General features: G+C 36.2%; 1 protein-coding gene across 30 annotated transcripts in view; it reads left to right on the top strand.

Annotated features, from left to right (window-relative positions):
• Positions 1-16,495, top strand: part of ELAVL2 (ELAV like RNA binding protein 2) — a 161,414-nt gene that overhangs the window by 125,163 nt on the left and 19,756 nt on the right. The window lies entirely within an intron of this gene.

The raw sequence follows: 16,495 nt of genomic DNA, 5'->3' as shown, positions 1-16,495 counted from the left end.
CTGAAGTACTGAGGGGAAGTTAGTCAAGGCTGACTGTGGCATCTATCTTGCTTAGAGACTTGTCTAGAAGAGTTCTCTCATTTTTTCAGGTACCTGGAAATGCAGTGTCATCTCTGTGTTTAAAAGTTGCTTCTTTTAGAATTATCAGTTAAGGTAATTCGTTAGCCTAGGTAGTTTTGACAACTCATTTTTTATATTTATTGGCCCACAGGAAAAACGCCTCTCAGCTCTGTCTCATTTAATGGAAACTGTATGCACTAACTCTCAAATGTACTTGGATGTAAGATACCCCAGAATGGACGTGACATATTTCTTGATCAAAAAAATGTCTTATGAAAGATTCACCCTTGAATCAGAAAAAGAACTGTTTTCTCTGTTACAAAAATTTGAGAAAGAATGTAGATTTCTAACACAAACACATACAAAGACTCAACATTTGTTTTGATATTGACTAGTCAGTAGGCTGTTTTCCCTAATTGTACATATTTCTCTGTATACTTTTTCTTTGTGTCACAGAGTAACTTTTAATAGTGCTGGTAATAATCAAGTGCTATTAAAAAAAGACATTCAGCTTGTTTCATGTGTTCTGTACCCTACTGCAAATTTTTGCAGGTCTCCCCATCTTAAATTAATTTCTGGGATAGCTGCTAGTGTAACTTACTTTTGGGGTCCTGTGCTGTGTTTAAGAAAATTGAATAGGTGTTTGGGAAGGCTCATTCCAGGACATATTCTTTCCTTCATTCCAAAAATAACCACCCTGTTTCATTGTAGTGAGTCATTCTTTTGCTGTAAGTCTGTTCTTTTGCAATAAAGTCCACAAGAAGTCATAAATGCATGGAAACAGTTCACTACAGAAGAAAGGTCCATGGCCTTCATTGATAACTGTTTCACCACTGTCTATCTCTTGACCTTCTCTTCAGAGCTGGGTTGCTTGGGCAGACTACATGGAAGAAAGGACAGTAATGCGCTGTGGCTTTTGCACTGACATCTGCTACTTTACTTCAGATTTTCTGAAGCGGGGTGGTAGGTAGGCAGCAGGACTTCTTTCCCTGCCCCCATTTGATTCCTGCAAAAATATTAGATAACAGCTGGTATCCTTAGTTTGGCCCAGATTTCTTTGAGAGGCAAAAGCAGGCCATTTTCCAAACCACATAGCACCATTTTTGTCTGTTCTTTCTGTGTTTTTCTCCTTAATTTCAACTAGATTTTTCCTTAATCTCAATGTTTTGTATTCTTATATAACATTTGCTACAGGTTTTTCAAGAGTTCATGGCTTTAAATACTGTTGGAAGCTGCATTTTTGTTGGTGGTTGTCAGGCTAATCTTACAAAGACACCATTTTCTTTACAGTATTTCTCACTCAAAATTCTCTTGTGTTTCCCTAATATTTTACCATATCACCTGGCTTAATTGAGGAGTGACCCAGTGTTGTTATTCTCCACAGTCGTCAGACTGGCTCTTCCCTTACGAGCTGATCTTACCCCAAGTCTCTGCACATATGCTCATGGAGCTCCCACTCCTGGCATACCCTTTACCACTCATTTTTTATTTGAATAGCTGCCACCCCATCTTTTGGAGCCCATCTGAAGTCCTTCCTTCAGTGCTGCCTTGCTGGGTTGTTCCAACTTGGATTGGAATGAATGTTTCAACTTTTCTGAAATACGTTCTCATTGCCCACGAGGGACCACAAAAATTTAAGAATTGAAGTGACCCATCTATAATTTAGACTTGACCACTACTCTCTATCCCATTAAAAGACTTGCAACCTTGATGATCACATAGTTTAGCTAAGATCAGGCAGTTGAAGAGAGAGCTATGACTAAAATTCCTGTTTTCTGATACACATACCGAAACAGGTATGCAAATGTGCTCTTCAAGTTCAGGTTTCTGTTAGGTCTTCCACGCTATGTAATGTAACGTTTAGTATAGGTTTGGTGGAATTCCTGATTATTGAAATATTAAGAATGAATCAAGTGCTGTGAAAGAGGGTTTAGTTAGCAGTTTCTCCTGGGGCTTCCTAATAGCATTAGCTCCATGGACTTTTGTACAATAGATGGGTGCTATGTTGAATAAATGACAATTCGGTACTTTTGCAATGAATGGTGCAAAGTCTCTGCCTCTGCAAGAACCTAAGACAGTTATCCCTAAACTTGGTTTCTTCATAATGACAAGGAGAAAGTGAGTTAGAAACAAAGGTAGAAATAAACATTCTGGGACCACACATACATATCCAGAGATGAACTATGGGAATCTGTGTTTTGATACACTTCTAGGTAATTTGTGACAGCAAATCTAAGACTCATCATGTAGGGGACCACCACCCCCACATGAACCTTTTTAGAATAGCTGAATTCTCTATTAGGTATTTTTGTGGGCAAAGGTAAGTCTGTTTTCAGCTTTTACCTTTACAGTCCTCTTGTGGTTAATTCTGTTAACTGGAATATTAATTAGACTTTTCTTGAGGATGCTGAATAATAGTTTTGCATTCAAATAAAAAGCAATTCATATAGTTTTCACTTAAAAAGTGTGGCTTAGAATCACTTTTTTAACAGCATGACTTAGAAAGTAGATGAACAGTATAATAGCATTCATCGGTTAAGGTCTTGAGATGGTTATTCTTGTCTCAGAATCACTTTTTTCCCTGATTGGGTGGAGGTCTCAGCACTTACCCTTACTGGTGCTGTCACCCCACCCCCTGAACTGCATGTATAGGGGTCATAAAGAGTACATTCTGGCCGTGTTGTCCCCCTACTATTGAGATCATGAAGTGTGAAAATTACAGATGTTTTTAAACATCTGTTTTTATGGAGGTTAGTGGAAAGGTAGTTGGTGTAGAATTCAGTCATCCAGAAGCGGGGGTGCAATCTCATGGCAATGTTGAAAACAGTAGCTGATGGGGTAGGGTTGTCTTCAAGAGTCCTTTGCCCTGTGGGAACCTTTTCTTTTGTGGACTGCTCAAGGGAACAGTGGTGTGTCTACTGTGTTCAGTGTGTGTGTTCCTTTCTCATTTTGTTTTATGGAGGGGGGGCATCTCAAATATTGATAGACTCTAAGTTGTACATGAAATATTTATGACTTAAAGCAAATACTCCCACCCCCACCCCGGCCCAAGTGAAAATGTATTTTTTGTCTGCATTAATGGCATCTAACTTAAATTCATCAAGCAAAATCATTTCCAGAAATACTTTAGACTTTGTTTTCTCCTAAGCACTGTGAATAGGTGATTATTACCTACAGAGTGAAATGGTGCCCTCAATTCTGGCAAATCTTCCAGCTTTTCCCCTTATGGGAATGACCTAGGAAGCTTATTGCTGCAAATGGACTGGCTTTGTCTAGAAAGTCAGAGCTGTTATCACCAGGAATATGACTTTTTGTTATTGTTGATAGGTTCTACCATAGCAATCCATGTCTACTCTGCCTTGCAAATGAAAAAAAAAAAAAACTATCAAGAAGTATAACCTATATAAAAAAATTTCCTAAATTTGGTTTTGATTAAATATGTTTTTAAATCATTTAGACATAGAACAAGCTCACCATTGAAGTACAATAAAACATTTTATATAAAAATTGGAAAATTACAAATAGTAATATCTATTTAAATGTTCAGTTTGTTAGAGAGAAATTAAGTAAAGCTTATAAATCTTGAAGCTATTGTACTGCTTTTAATTTTTTTTTGTTAAATTTATACCTTTCCTAATTAGCCTATCCTTTTCTCAATGAGTAAATATCATGTTTGCAGACTTCTGTTTTTTCCCATTTAGTGTGAAATTTCTCTTTATTGTAGGAGGTATATAGAACTTCATTGCTGAAATCTTTGCTTCTCTGACATAGCTAAAGTGATTCCCAGGCTCTGTGATCTTAGACAAGTGTTCTGACCACTTTAAGTTTCCATTATATCTGTAAAATGAATGAATTTATTCATCAGTGAGAATATTTATTACCTGTCACTTCTTTCTAACTTTCCATGGTGTACCAAATTGCATGTTAACAAACTTTTAATGGACTCCTGAGATTTAGTGATGAAATGTAGTACTCGATGCTTAGGAGGTAGAAATTTTAACTGTTTTCCTCTAACACTGCTGACAGTTGAGCATCCATAGTAAAATTTATGCTGGCAAATCGTTTTCTAGTTCACCCTCCTTTTGGTACAAGATTTTCTGAAATGAGTGGGACTTAATTTATCATTGTAAGTTCTTTTATAAAACTTAATTTTGACAATTAGGGAATATTCTTTAGATGCTGCATAAATCAGCTCTCCATTGTAGAAAAGGAAAGGGCATGGAAGCTGGAACGTAAGTGAAGGGCTTGCCACCTGGTAGGTGCTCTTCTAAAATATCTATAGCACCATTCTGGGGTGGGAGAGACAAGTGCGTTTTATAATGGCAATAATGTTGAGATTTGATGCTTTTATAAGGCATGGCAGTTTGAAAGCAGATGTTAGGGGAACTACATAGAATTAGCTAGAACAGAAAGCAGCATGGGGGAGTGATGCAGAAATGAGCTTACGAGCAGATCATAAAAGGTAGGAGTGCCATGCCAAGATGTCCTGGTTTTATATTGCAGGTGAGGGAGAACCACCAAAGAGTTTCAAACAGAGTAGTGATGGGTTTGGACTTGAATATTTATGAGGGGAAGGTTGGCTTTAAATTTCTTTGAACTTCACAGCTCTCTGAGCATTTCTGCCCATACTGGAATTCTTCTGGTGTATGTAATTGTTGTTACTTTCCTGTAAGATACCAAGTGTGGATGCTTATAGAAGAAATACAGAATTTACATATATTAAAAGCGTCTCCTGTGAAGTGCCCCTCATTTCAATATCTGGATATAGATATTTACCTTTTACCTTGAAAATTTGGAATAGTCTGAAGACAGGCTTCCAATTAACTAAAATTTATGAGATGCTAGGCTAATTATTGTTTAGGTAGTCAGATCCTTGTACGGAAAAAGATAGTTGAAAAAATATGTACTATGGATGAAGGCAAAAGTAGAGACTTTGGGTGAAGTATTTCTTTGCCTTTTTAAAAATAGACTGAATGCATGTTTTCCTGACTTCCCTTTTAACCCGTGGTCAGAAACTTTCTAGAGCCATGTGCCAGGGTTTAATAGTATATGCTTACAACTTTTATTAAAAAGTCTTCAGTGCATTTAAATGGAATTCTTAACATTTATATTGAATCTAGTTTATATTGTCCTCATTTATTTTATTTCTCTCCCTTGCACGCCCCCAGTCCCCGGGAAATGCAAACTTTTACATGTATTGCATTTCTATAATAGTAATACACTGTCTAACAAAGTAAAAATGGAAGATTTACCTGAACTAAATATTTTAGGATTATTTAGATAGGATTGAGAAGGGGGAGATATTCATAGTGAATTATATTAAATACTTGCCATCCATCCATATGAGAAGAGTTGAACACAGCTTTTAATCTAAATGGAAGGTAAAACCTCCTCTTTTATACACATAGGTGCAGTCTCTTTGGATAACACCCCGACAAACACTGTTCTAACAGAAAACAGACACCAAAGTTAATACATACATAGCCCTTATATGAAGTGAGGAACCACATGATTTTTTTTTTTTGAGTAGTATGTTATTTCTATAATATTTATCATATCTTATGTAGAATACTCCATTGTCAGCTTTGATTTTATTACTATTTTTTACACAGAAATCCCAAAGGTGGTTATCTAGAATGGCCTAGAGAGAGTGGACCAGTAGCCTCGCAGGGTAGAACTTGGTAGCCCTGACTTCATGCCTGTTGTAGTTCTCTGTCCCTTCTAAGCTCCCTTCAGAGTGGTAATTAGGTAGACATTTGAAAATTCCCAGAGAACTGTGACTTGACATTATCTGAGTGACTTTCTGTAGATGTCATTTTTTATAGGAGGGCATTTATTCATCATTTTATTACCCAAGTATGGACCATGTGGATCATCATGGTCAGGGAGATGTTTGAAATATTTGAAGTGAGATCTGTACCAGAAAATCCTGACTGTTTCATTTCCATAACTAGCAAGGGAGATTTTAGGTTTTATAAATCATGTTGAGTTAGAATAGTAACTGCCCCTTTGTGAGGAGGGAAGACCATGAAAGTAGTGCTTGTATGGGCCCAGGAAATTGTTGCTGTTTTTGAAAAGTGAAGTCTTTGAAATTTCAGTCACTTAATATTATTAATCAGAACATTGAGTCATTCACATTTTAAAAGGGGAAAACTACATGCAGGCCTAGGATATTAAGTGCAAAATTAGTTTGTAATAACAGTGAGACTGAGCAAGAGATTCAAGCAAATTATTTTCATCTTGATAGATGCTGATAGTAGAATTATTTTTTCAGACCTGTTTGGTTTTGGGTTGTAACCTCACAGTTAAAGTGAAATCAATGTAAACTGATCTGGATGGTCAGCCAACTCTTTTTCCTGACCATCACACTGTTCTACCTTCCTGCTTAACTTTCCAACTAAGGGTAGGATTTATGTTCTTTTGTTTATGACCCAGAGACCAGTTTGGTGCTAGACCAGTATGGCTCTAGTCTTTTTTTACCAAGCCAGCTTGATAGGTAAGGTCCATCTGCTAACTTTCCGAGAGTGGGTCCTTAACTCTTGGTTCCTTAATTTCTTGCTCATCTGGTTTTTTTGGGAACACTTTCACTGGACTTTTATCCTTGTGGTTGCCTGGATTTATTAAACAGTAGTTTCTGGTAGGCAAATACTCTGTGTGATCAGCGAAGGAAATTGTTCGAGAACTTTATTATAAGTAATGCTACTTGACACTAGAAATGAGACTTGACTTTGACCATTTTTTCATCTCACATTATCTATATTCAACTGTTTAGCTTAAAATGAAGTTATGGATGCCGTTGAAAGTACTTGTGGGAACCTTAATTTGGGTTACTTTAAGCATCTTGAGACCTTCTGAATCAGATTTTTGTTAGGTGACCTGGAATGGAGCCATGCTAGTGGTGGAAGAACTCTTCTCTCTTTGAAACCAAGCTTTTCAGACTATCAGAACTGTTATTTGAGAAAAAAACTGATAGCTGGAGGTCATTTTTAGGATAACTCCATGGAGGAGTTAACATTAAATATTTTGGGCCTCCCCTGGTGGCGCAGCAGTTGAGCACTGGGTTGCGAGGCTGCCCCCAGCCTCTGCAGTGCCAGTTTGATCCCTGGCCACCGGCGAGGGTCCCACAAAAAAAAAAAAAAAAATGTTTTTTAAAGGTAATTGGACAGTAAAATAAATACAGTAACTTTCTGAATCTGCTTTATAGGACACCGCCCATTCTTCAAGAATGTTTTTCTGGTATATTCTTGTCAGTTCTAGATGCTAGTTTAAAAATTAGACAGAATTTTATTTGTCTACATTTGTGTGCACTTTCTAGGAAAGCACGTGTGGTCCATTTTATGTCACTGCTATCTCTGCCATACCTTCTGTCACTGCCTTTTTCACTGATTCTCTGCCATGAGTACTCTGAGAATTTTTGCTGGTTTTACTTGGGAAATTTCTTGACAATTTTGTTTATGGGTAGGCAGAGAGAGAGGCTATATTTTGTACAACAATACAGGAAATCTGCTGCTGGTTTCCTTCCCCAACCCTGCTGGGGTGAAGAGCTCCTTTCTTTGTTACAGCAGGACTTGAAGCCAGGAGTCCTGGATTTGTGTTCTGCTCCTGCTGTCTTGGTCTGGTTTTCTCATTTCTGAAATGGTAGAGCTGGTACTAGGCCACCCAGTTTTAAGGAAAGAGTTTTGCTTTACATCCAGGGGTAGGAAATAGTTTAAGCTGGTCTATTCCTAATGGAAAACAAGAATCAAGAATTTTGAGTTCTTTTTCACTCATCTTGTCTATGTTAAAGTTGCATTTCAGAAATCTAGTTCAGAAAGAATTAAGAAAAAGCCACCATCATTCTGAAGAAAGCAGTCACAATGTCTAGTGTTTTGGTTGAATTTTGTTCGGTAGTTAAAAAATTACTGAATTTGCCTTGCCTTATGCAGAAGTGGATTTCGAAAGAAGTCAATAAATCGTGCTAATGTGCTCTGTTTTTTGGGTCATTAGTATAAGGTTACCTCCTCCCACAGGAACGAGAAGTTTAATCCTTCCTACAGAGGTTATGGGGTTGCTAATGAGTCTTGAAATGACCCTCAGGTGAGCAAGCAGGAAGGGCAAGGATAATCAGAGCACCTGCATGGTATGTGACATTGGTAATTCAAAAAAAAAAAAAAAAGCTTTAGTTTCTACAAATCTTGTTAAATGACCGTTTTTTAGAAATTTGATTATTTCTCCTTTTTATACCCAAATAACACTGTTCATATTCATTCAGAGATTTCGGTGTCATTGAGAACAGTTCTGACCTCATAGAATCAAGTTGAGCAGCCTTTTACAGAGACTGGCCCGACTGGTAGGTCCCCTCGCCCAGCTGTGAGCCACATCCAGTCTGTCCAGTTCTTGGAAATACCTTTGGATGGATTTTATGGGCCTTGTTGTACTTTTACATTTTCATATTTGCTGGTGATTTATAGTCACATAAACTTTATTTTCAAGCTACTTGGGAAGTTATCTCCTCATTTGGAAACCAGTGTTGGGGTGTGGTAAGAAGGAGGGTTTGGCATCAGAAATTTTTATGAGCTTTCTAGGAAACCTGTGTATGCCCCAGAGTGTGAAGATTACCTGTTTTAAATCCCATTAGATAAGGGACTATAAAAACTTCCATGTTGATCAAAATCACTGGGATGTGGCAGTTGATAAAATAAACATTTCTAGACTCCAATCAAGAGTTACTGAATCTGGGCCTCCCCTGATGGCGCAGCCGTTGAGTGCTGGGCTGCAGGGCTGGCTGCCCACAGCCTCTGCAGCGCCGGTTTGTTCCCCGGCTGCCGGTGAGGGTCCCCCCCCCACACACACACTCACACAAAACACAAAGAGTACTGAATCTGATTATATGCAGACAGAAGCCAAGGAGTTGGGTTTTTTGTTTTGTTTTGTTTTGTTTTTAACAACTACTATAAGTGATTCATATATGACATGTGGTGGTCTGACCAGGGAGCCATCATTAGTGACTTGCACTTGGATAGGTCTATGGTGCCTGTTTCAAATCTATAACTGAGATTTTCATTCGTGGGTTGTTTTATAAGCTATCCAGAATGCTTGTGCCAAACAGATGTAATTTTTTTTTTTCACAAGAAACATCTATTTTGTTGTTAAAAATTCTAACAATGTTTAAATGTTATAAAAATTCAATAATGAATACAATGCTGAACTTACCTAAGGAATAATTCTCATTCTCTCTCTCTCTCTCTCTCTCTCTCTGTCTCTCTCTCTCACACACACACACAGACACACAGACACTTTGTACATTTTTAGAGTATTTGAATGTCATTAAATAATTTTAGCACTTTAAGTAAATTAGTATTATTTGATTCTGGAAGTGGGGAATTTCTGGTGTGGTTCTTCCATGTCCCATTAATTTAAAGTGGATATTTCATAGTACAGTTGAAATGGTTGAGTCCTTAGATTATGAAAGTTGTTTTTAAAAGGCAATAAAAATGTCTCATATTTATAGGCTTCCAGCCATACCCCACTACTACCCCTCTCCACTATTCTGGATATTTCAGAGCTTGAATAAATGGGAATTTGCTATTTTATGTATGTTGTAAGTAAATTTTAAAATATTCACCATATGCTGACTTAATATATAAACTTTTTGCCACATAAATTGAATTTTGCCCTGTAAACTGAATTTTGTCCCAAAGCATTGTGAGAGCATACTATTGCCACAAAGCTTAGAATGTCTCCATCCTGCTCATACTTGCAAAGAAAATGGATTAATAAGTAATTGTCACCAACTTGCAGGATTTTCTTAGTGTGGTGTTCTTCATTAACCAGTGTCTTGAGGGAATTGTGAAATATGCATCGCCTGCAAACGGCTCTGGCACACAAAGTCAAATGAACTGTGAAGGTGAGAGCTAAAAACACCCCTCTCACCTTTGTACTTTGTTCTTTGAGTATTAAAGAACATTGATCTACCAAGTGGCAAAGGGGATACTATTTGGCGGTTTAATTACAGCCAGTGAATGTTATTGATGCTATCAATCAGCAAGACCGAGAGAAAGGGCATGGTGCCAGACCATTCCGTGCTCCCGACAGTGTAATTAAATACCACAGGATTGGATTCTCAAGGTAAAGTGAGGTGCTTCCAAACATCTGAAGCAGAACACTTTGTCTTGCAACAAAGGAAAAGGTGCTTATATCCTTTTTACTGCCCATCTTTAAATATCCGGAGGAGTTCTATAAATGGCAGTAAGGTCTCTTCATTGTGTATGTTAAGGTTGTCAGTGTTTTCCTTAAAAACACTTTCATAAAATCTTCACAACTGTCATACAAAAGGCTTTAGTAATATAGTAATTACTTTTTGCTAATGCTGTTTGGGAGAGTATACAGCTCAGGTGTCTAATAGATATTTGGAGAATGAGGAATTGCCTTTGAATGAGACTATTAGTCCTGCAAATCAGTTAATTTAAAAAAGCTTTCTCTGTGATTATCCTCTAATGGCGAATCATGTTGAAAGAAAAATGTCTTGGCAGGTTTGATGTTGTAAAACATTCAGCAATATTTCAGGGGTTATCCCCTTGAAATTATCTATTGAACAGATTTTTCATAGTTGTGTAACTTATGTCAGGCCCATGAAATACATATAGTTAAAACTTCCTTTGGCTTTGGTGAGGGCTTATGAAAACATTTCTAGTACCTCTTTTCTCTGTCTGTGTGTGTATGTGTGTATTTCACAGACTAATTTCCATCTAGGTCTATATGAGAGATAAGAAATGCCATGGGCAATCCAAAGTGTTTCCTGTTAATGTCCTAAGGAAAAAATCTGGTATTTACTTTGTACCGATTGAGGTGTACCAGAGACAGTCTCCTTGAAAGAAAATATTTTTTCCTCAGATTTTTTCTGTGCTTCTATGTGTATACATAAACATTGGCTACTAGCTAGGATTTGACAGTTGGGTGACATCGAGCTTGAAATGATCAAACTTTGACTATTGTGAGTTTACTTATAGGTATAGATTGCAGTCTGTTTCACAGTTAGAACAGGTATTTTGATAGTAGATTGTTAAAGTATTTGTTTAAAAGAGGACTTTGTTAGAAATTTTTCTTGGGAAGTTTGAAGAATATTAAATGTTTTTTGAAGTATATTAAATGTTTAGTTTAAGTGGTTATTTCTTCCCATCCATGTATTATTAGGGCTTTTTATTATATAAGATGGAACCATATCAAGACCAGCGGGCAACATCCCAAGTTTATAAGGAAGATAACTGGCTTTAAAAGTTATTAATATCTGCCATGCATGTGCTTTTTCTTCTCATCACCAAAAGAAAGGGCACAGATCACAGATGTAACATTGAAAAATATTTGTGAAATTTGCAAAAAGGCAAAATGTCTTATCTTATATAGGCAGTTTCCATGAGTTATTAAAATAAGTACTTAATTCTGCAAGCATTTTGAGTGTCTTATGTGTACCAGTTAGCGTTGCTCAATATTGGAGCATTGTTAAAATATGACGAGATAGTCTTGCCCTTGGTGTCATTGTTAGGAGGTGAGATGGCACTTACTTTATTTTATCATTATTTAGATGTATGATAAGTGAAGAGTGCTGTGGAAATAGATATGTCACTATGCAGAAGCCTCTGCTGTGGTTTTCAGAGGTGATAGTGTTTTACAAATTAGCATTTATCCAGGCAGAGAAAGAAGAAATCTGTTAACATGAAGGAATGTCTCAAAGGCACATAGCCCTTTATGTGACATGTACTTTTGGGAAGAAACTTAGAACTATAAAGTATATTTATTCTAACAGTAACCTTCCATAAAAATGATTGGTAGGGAAATGTCATTAAAACCTAACTCCATATTTTACATTTATTCTCTCTTAGTTAGGACCTAATTTATAAGGGGAACCAGAGAGCTAAATTTTGGGCAGATTAATTCATTTGTTCATTGACACTTAATCTGCCTGTTCCACAAAGACCCTGGTCACCTGTGAGTGTCATTTAAGATGTGGAAATTTCTAAATAGAGTATTTGGTGGACATATAGAGATAGAATCGTTATGTTTTCTTTAGAATAGATATAAGTAGGTCAAAGAATACTTGGATATGAACAGCGTAGAAAGCCGTTTTTCTTCCAGTTATAGAAGAGCACTTGCTATAGATGGTATTTAAGTTACTTCATTTTATTGCCATACTTATTTCAATTATTTGTGGGAGAACTATCTCCATATTATCTATGTTTATGACACATTCATATACCTTTCTCTAGACTGTCACTTACAAAACCTTTGCCCTGACATTTAAGGACTCAGAAGTCTTCCCCAACTCACTATTCCTTTGCTTTCAGTGTCCTCCAGAAATCTTTATTATGGGTCAGTTGGCCTCTTCATCCTTGAATATACAAGTCTAATTCTCAGCTCCTGTCTTGGGTATGTCAAGTCTAATTGATAGTCTCTGTCTATAATGTCCTGTACAGCTGTCATTTCTTAGGAGGTTTTATTTGGCCATAAAAGTAGTTAGTTTTTTCACTGCATAATTACCTTTCTCTCCTGTCTGATCATTTGCTCTCTGAGGGAAGGGATCTTCATCTTCAGAACACTTCACAGGATATTTATACTTTTATTTATACTTTTTGAATGAAGATACACACATACAGAGAGAGACACGCATACACATGTATATCACAAGAAATAGTGGAGACCTGTGTGTTCAAAGATGGAAAAATTTGCAATTTTAGTTACATTAAACGTGAAACTCACTTCCTGGTAGATGTTATTATTCATTGAGTTACAGATGAATGAAGAATGTTTATTTACCTGTTGCTTTTTCTTTTTGCAATAGATGAAGATTTAAATTGCCTTATCCCTTTATATGAGGTTTTCTACATAATTTCCCTTAACCTTGTCTTCATCGTCTGTCTCATGATTTCATAGTCTCTCTCTTGTTCTCCTCTCTCTCAAAGCTTAGAATGATGTGAAAACCCCAGGATGTGTAATATATCAAAATTTACTTGAGAACCTTTCCCATACATTACCCACAGTGCTAGCTGGCATTTATGCCTAAACAGCTGCAGTTTACTTACACCAGTAGTGTGTGGTTCTTATTTAGGCTTGACTTTCTAATTCAATATTTTAATCCTTTCACAGTGCCTTAGATATAGTAGATGCTTAAATACCACATAAATTATATTTAAATTATATTTTGATGTGCTATTTGGAGGTAAAATTATGACACATATTTCGGTAGCTGAGTTTTTTGTTGTCATCTGATCAGATTTTAGAAATTTGAAAAAATCCTTAAGCCATTACTGAAGAATGACTTTCTAAGAATTGGATGAGAACATTCATTTTTTTCTTAAGTCAAATTAACTTGTATTATTTCCACTGAAGCATAAAAAGCCAGATTGCTTGTTTGAGCATCATACCTTGTAATCATCATGCTAAAGAGATATTTCAAAACCAGTCCCTACAGGAGACCATCGAGAATACTCAACAGTTATTGGAGTGCATGTTTGGTATGTGGGTCTGTCAGACAAGCATACATCATCAGTAGTTTCTTCTGCCCTCTAAGAGCTTAAAGCCTAATAATATAAAAGCTCTGTAAGTGAATTACAGTGCTGTAACCCTAGGAGGAGGCTTTGAAGTGATCTGCTGCTCTGGCAGTGTTGAAAAAGCCCCAAACACATCTGAGTGTTGAATACTAAATACTGAGATTTCCCATTTTCAAGTCTCTCCTGCTTCCTGATAGTATATGTAGTGAATGTATCTAAAATCAAAAGTTTACAGTATTATCTGTTAGTGATGTGTCCTTGTTATTTTTCATACTGTGAAATTGTATTGAGTCATTCTTGCTGGTTGCACAGTGACTTGTAATCCATCCCACATTTGGAAATGAACATGTGTTCCTGATGGTGCTATTCCATGAAGTCTCATGATTTCTACCACTGTCTCCCCCCAAAAAAGTATCCTGTTTTTCTCATTTTGCACTTCCTTTTAGGTTCTTGGAAGATCTCTTTGAGAGAGAATAAGGAAGTGGAGAGATTTAATATGTGGTAGTTTGGAGAAATAAAATTAAATTGTTTTTTTCTATCAGCTTATTTAAAGGTGCTTGATATTGACCTTCTCTATGACAGCAGGGCAGCCTTTTTCTGATGCTTCAGCCAGACTGAAAGCTAATATACTCCTCTCCCATCACCTTACACAATACTTAGAATGTGCAAGAACTAATTTTGATACTAATTACTATGAATTTAGAAGAAACTTTTTCTGTTCAAATGCATCTATCTTCTTTATACTAAGCATCACTCTTTTTTTCTTACCTGACCTCAAATTCAAATTCAAGAGTAAAGATTGTTGTTGTTTTTTTTTTTTTCTTTTACAAATTGGGAATGCTATTGATAATAATAAATTCATACACTTGTGAGGATCAGTTGAATTAATATACGTAACATCCAGAATACTGCCTGGCACATGGCAAGCACTTACTAAATGTTAGGAGCTATCATTGTCTATTACTATGAATATATATATGAAATCATTATTATTATGACTAGAACATTGTTATGGTGCTCTAACTCTGTGCTAATGGTTTATTATTTCATTTAATACTTGTAAGGGTCCCTTGTGATTAGTACTATCATTAACATCAAATTACAAATTAGGAAATCCAGGTTTCAAAAGACCTAAGGAAATTATTCCTGAGATATTTAACTGGTAAATGACAGAGTCAAGATTTGGTCTTAGCTGCCTGTATATGTTTTATTCCTTCTTAACTTTGGAAAGTTCTTACATAAGCATTAGTTTCTGACCACTAGTTAATAATATGTTGTAGATCGAATTTCCTCAAAATTACATGACCAAATTAACAGACTCTTTTCTCAATTTTCATGTTGAAAGTAAGGGAATTTGTATTTTTAATCACTACTCAAAACTTCCTAGTATAGAGAGGTTTGGAGTGGATTCTTTGGTGATTTCAGCTGAAACTCCCATCTATTTTTTTCCCAGACCACTTTAAATGTAATCACTTTCTAAAATTCTGATGGGCTTAAGTGAAGTCACACAATTGGAAATGGAACACAGAACATTTTGCTTGACGGATTTTTGTTTAGACCTTGGAATGACTAATCCACTACCAATGCAGTAGTGGATATGATTTAACTACCCACCTTTTCAGATGCCATATCCACAACCTTTGCTCTGCTTTTGTCTTATTTTTTGTTAAATTCTATGTATGTATAGATCTTGAGGAATTTGGACAGCATTTGTGGCCTCTTTAAGTTGCATTTCAAGAACGTCTTTACTGTAAATGTTTGCCTCTACTGGCTGGAGAGTCCTTATTCAACAACCTCTGTGTGCTACAAACAAGCAGAAGCAGCAATAAAAGGACATATAAGATCTGGCAACTATGATACTTTAATAAAAAAATAAAGATGTTTGTCAGGATAGCCTGTTTGGAACCTCATTTAATTGATACACATGGATGAACCTGTTTTGAATAACATTTAATAAACACTGCTCAGTTTAGTTTTTCAGAGACCGAGTTTAAGATGTGTGAAAAAGGAAATCTAATTTGTCAAGTCTGGTATATGATCAGTTGCTTAATATGGCTCTTTCAACCAGTGTACTTCTGTCCCACCCACGTGGCTGTTCAGTAGGTTTAGTATTTCTTTTAAGAAATCCCGTATATGATGTGATCTCTTATGACATTTACACTGAGTTTAATCTGTCCTTTTGGATATATGTATCAACTGCCTTGAATTTTATTTAATAATGCTGCACTAAAACTTGAACATGATACGACACAGGATAGATTCTCTAGTGTAAAAGCAAGTTGCTGTTTTTCACTTTCTGTTAAATGTTATGTAATTAAAAAATGGCATGTTTAATACCCAAAAGAATCTGACTATTCTAGGAAACATTTTGACTTAATTGATTTAAAGCTTGAGTCCTAAGACTTAGTTTGATTTTTCTCTTTAGTCTGCTCTCCCACCCCATCCCTATTAGATTTTTCTCAAACATCTCTAATTCTCAGGCATTATTAATAGAAGAAATACAGCAGCTGTTGTAAGGGAATACATCTTGATGTGTTTGACGTGTCTTTATGTGTGTAAGAAATACTTAGCAAAGCGAAGGTTCTTACCTTCTTGTATATATCTTCTGGTATCTCCTAGTAAACATTTGCTCATACTCTCAATAACTGTCCCTTTTGCTAGAAACTTATTGAAAAATCCTGTGACAGAGTCAAAACCTCTAAATTCTACCCAACTTCTTTTCTGTGTCTTTGAACAGTCACGCCACCTTTGTTTACCTCATCTCTATTTTCTGACCATAAAGAAATTGGACAAAATGATGTATTTTCTTTTTGCTCCAAAATTAAAACAACTTATTCTGTAAAAGAGATTGCCTCTAGGGACTTGAATCCCCAATTTGCAAGACAAAAACTTCATTTTTCAAGTGTTAATGG

This window comes from Talpa occidentalis, unplaced genomic scaffold (genome assembly GCF_014898055.3).
Source record: "Talpa occidentalis isolate TD23 unplaced genomic scaffold, MPIMG_talOcc4v2.1 talOcc4.7, whole genome shotgun sequence".
In the NCBI taxonomy this organism is placed as follows: Eukaryota; Metazoa; Chordata; class Mammalia; order Eulipotyphla; family Talpidae; genus Talpa; species Talpa occidentalis.
Note: the sequence above shows the minus strand (reverse complement) of the source record. Positions and strands in the feature narration are given on the sequence as shown.